General features: G+C 34.9%; 1 protein-coding gene across 3 annotated transcripts in view; it reads left to right on the forward strand.

Annotated features, from left to right (window-relative positions):
- ENOX1 (ecto-NOX disulfide-thiol exchanger 1) overlaps positions 1-3,719 on the forward strand; it is a 574,354-nt gene that overhangs the window by 136,538 nt on the left and 434,097 nt on the right. The gene's annotated exons all lie outside the window — the stretch shown is intronic.

Genomic DNA, 3,719 nt, shown 5'->3' on the forward strand with positions numbered 1-3,719 from the left:
GTACTTGGTAGGCTCTAGTGGGAGGATCACTTGAGGCCAAGAATTCTAGACCAGGCTGGGCTGGGCAACATAGTGAGTGAGACCTTACTTCTCTTTGAAAAAAAAAAAAAAAAATTAACTGGACATCATGGCATGCACCTGTAGTTCCAGCTACTCAGAGGGAGGCTGAGGCAGGAGGATCACTTGAGCTTCAGGTATTAGAAACTGCCGTGAGTGATGATTACACCACTGCACTCTAGCCTGGGTACAGAGTGAAACCCTTCTCTAAATAAATAAATAAATAAATAAATAAATATTTTTGGCTAAGAAAAACACACACTTTTCTTTGATTTCCATCATAATTGTTAGCCAGATTTTTAATGGGAAAGTTATTACTTGATACATGTTTCTCTATATTTGATTTTTAAAATTACTTAATTTCCAAAATATGTTATCTTTAGTTATGGTTAATATTACAGACCTATCACCGCCTACCCAGTGTTTGGTCAGTGACAAATTGAACCCAAATAACTTGTATAATCTATGAGATAACCAAACCCCGAATATGTTTTTTAGGCTTAAACTTGGTATAAGACCCGAAAGGTGCTGTAAATGTTGGAAGAGCAAGGACCCACGTTGTGCCTGGGGTGGTGCAGTACTGTGAACGTGGCTTTAAAGGCAGCTGAATCTGGATTGAACTCCAACTGCCAATTCCTAAATCTGCAATTCAACTAAAATATATGAGCCTCAGTTTTCTCGTCTATAAATTGTATATAATGATCACTACATAATAGGATAGTTATACAGTACACATGAAATAAGTTATTTGAAGCTGCTCCATTCCTTTAAAAATGTAAAGAGAATATTGAAGTCAGTTCAGGACCATCATAAAGTTTTTTTTGATTACTTTCAGCTTGGATGAATCTTTATATTCTTAGTTAAATTCCTTCGCTAAAGCATTCACTTATTGTCTATTATTTTTCTAGTTATCTAGGTGCATTGGGGAATTAAAGTCATCATTTAAAAATCATCCCATGGATATCAAAAGCTCATAAATTGTTAGATGCTAATGAGAAAGTCAAGAATCTGCTTCAACTTATAATTGTAGGCGTTACACAGAGCTATCTAGGGAAATGCAAGGGTTGGTTTAAATTCCCAGAATAAAATACTTTGTAGATTTCAAAATATGTCACTCACTCTAAAATTAATTATTTACCAGCCACTCACATACTAATCAGGGTTGAAAGTATGAAAGACCACAGGAAAGAATGGATGGTTACCTTTCTATTACAAATGCTTATATTAAGAAATAATGATAGCTCACGTGTGTGTGATGCCCTCAGCTTTATGGGAAATCAGGAACTGAATATTTTAAAACTAATTACAATTAATTAAGATGACTAAAAGAGCAATGGCAGTTTGGGATTCTATTTTTACCAAATTAATCTCTCCAATGAAAAGTAGGAGAGTGACTTTACACTTGACAAACAACTTAAAAGCTTTGCAATGGGAATGGAATGAGAAAGCACAATGAGCAGAAGAATATTTACTGAAATTCTGTACTCCTTAAAATAAGTAGCTACTGTATTTTTCATATAAAGGTAGACATGACTGAAGAGGTAGGGAGATGGGGAGAGGAAAGTTAATGTGTTTCAGCAGATGGAATGATGGAAGATAAATGCCTTCTCTTGGTATGCAATCTTGATTTGCTGTTACGATGTAGAAAATAATGTGGAAAATAGCACTATATCACAGTGAAAGCTTACATAGATATATATTTATGTATATATGGATATTTATATGTATGTGCATGTGTATGTGTGTGTGTGTGTGTGTGTGTGTGTGTGTGTATATATATATAGACATCCAGGATGTCTTCAGATTGTATATAAAATGTTAAGGGCTTTACTTAGTGGAGATTGGGTTAAATATTTACTTCTTGCTAAGTATTACCATATGCCTAAACTTTTAAAGTAGTAGCTATTCCAAAGGAAGAAAACAAACTAAACAATTGGGAGGATATGTCAAATCTAGTTTCAATTGGTAGTTCATGGAGATAACTGGATAACACTGATATTACTTCCCTGTTGTCCAACTCATATTAAATAGCCATCTGTCATGAATGGCCAGGGTGCTGTGCTGGATCTGTCATGACTAAACTGATCATGATCATTAGCCTGTCTTCTCAGTTCATTCACAGCCAGGAGGTAGACGGTGGGGAAACACAAACACTATGTACCCACCCTCAGTCCTTGGCATCCAATGTAAGAGGTGAAGTTTCTGAATCTAATCCCTGCCCTTGAGGACCTTATAATATGGTAGGGAAGTTTGCACATTGGTGAGACAGGACAGTTGTAACTATGTAAATCAATTGATAACAATTTTTCTTGATAAATAAAAAATGTTTTGAGTTAATTTTTATAAGTAATATTTTCCCCACATAATTGTAGTTGTTTTACTTTGAAAGACAGTGAAATAACTTTTTCTTCCTCTTAGTTTTCTACTTGTATTTTTCCTTACATTGGACTGTATGATCATGGACAGAAATATTAATATTTCACGCCTTTCAGTACAAACATAGCTGTAGTATAAATCAGGAAGTAGAATATCAGCTTAAGTGAAGGAAGTTCAAATTCTGAGCTCTATTAGGCAGGAAAATGGATATTCCAATAAATAGAGTAGTCGACGCTATAGCATGTTATCTGCACAAAGCTGTAGGGTCAGCATTTTTTAGATAGTATCATGGATGAGTAGTTAATTAAGTAAAGGAATCCAATCCCAGCGGAATCTTGGGGGAAATGAAGTCTATATGTTCCTCTCCTTGAACATGGGGGCAAATTGGTCTTTGATTCTATTGAAGCCATCTCTTGGGTGCTTCTGCCTAAATTCTGCTTCTGTTACTTCGAAAATCCTTTTTGTTGAAATGACCTTAGTGTCAGTGACACCTATCGGCTAAATTTAATTGCTTTTCTAAAAATACTGTCCTTTTTTCCCAAGAATTACTTCAATTCACAATTAATTAAAGCATAACATGTTGAAAACTTTCTTGTTTAAACTCTTCCTATTCTTCACCTTATTGATTATTTATTACCAATGACCAACTCAGTGTGGGTAGTATTTTTTTCAGCTTCCAGCTCCCAGCTTTCTTTCTTGATATGATTGAATTTTGAGATATTCAAAGCAAGCAGACCATAAAGAGAGACAGATAAAACTGAACCTGGGTGTTCGTATGTGTGTGTGATTGTGTGTTGGAGGGTTATTATCTCTTTTTAAAGAACTACTTGTAGGATGGTGGCAGGATCTTTGAAATTAGAGGCTGAATTGATTATTAGCATATGTAAATTTGGCTAAGTTATTAAGCAACTCTCAAAGCGTTTTTGTTTTCTCTTCTGTAAAATTAGGATGATAATATCTAATGATTTGTTGTGGATTAAATGATGAAAAGCACCTAACAAAGTGAGTGTTATGTAGTAAGTAGTCTATAAATGTTAACATGACTATTATCATCATGTTGTTTCTATATTTATTATTTGTATTTTATAGCTTTGTCAAACTGAAAACTTCCTTTTATTTGGAAATATCTTGATAGATGCATGAGACTTCTTTTGAAAAAATTTAAAAAATGGCCCAGCATGGTGGCTCATGCCTGTAATCCCAGCACTTTGGGAGGCCGAAGTGGGTGGATCACGAAGTCAGGAGATGGAGACCATCCTGGCTAACACGGTGAAACCCTGTCTCTA

This window comes from Mandrillus leucophaeus, unplaced genomic scaffold, assembly GCF_000951045.1.
Source record: "Mandrillus leucophaeus isolate KB7577 unplaced genomic scaffold, Mleu.le_1.0 Scaffold147, whole genome shotgun sequence".
Taxonomy (NCBI): domain Eukaryota; kingdom Metazoa; phylum Chordata; class Mammalia; order Primates; family Cercopithecidae; genus Mandrillus; species Mandrillus leucophaeus.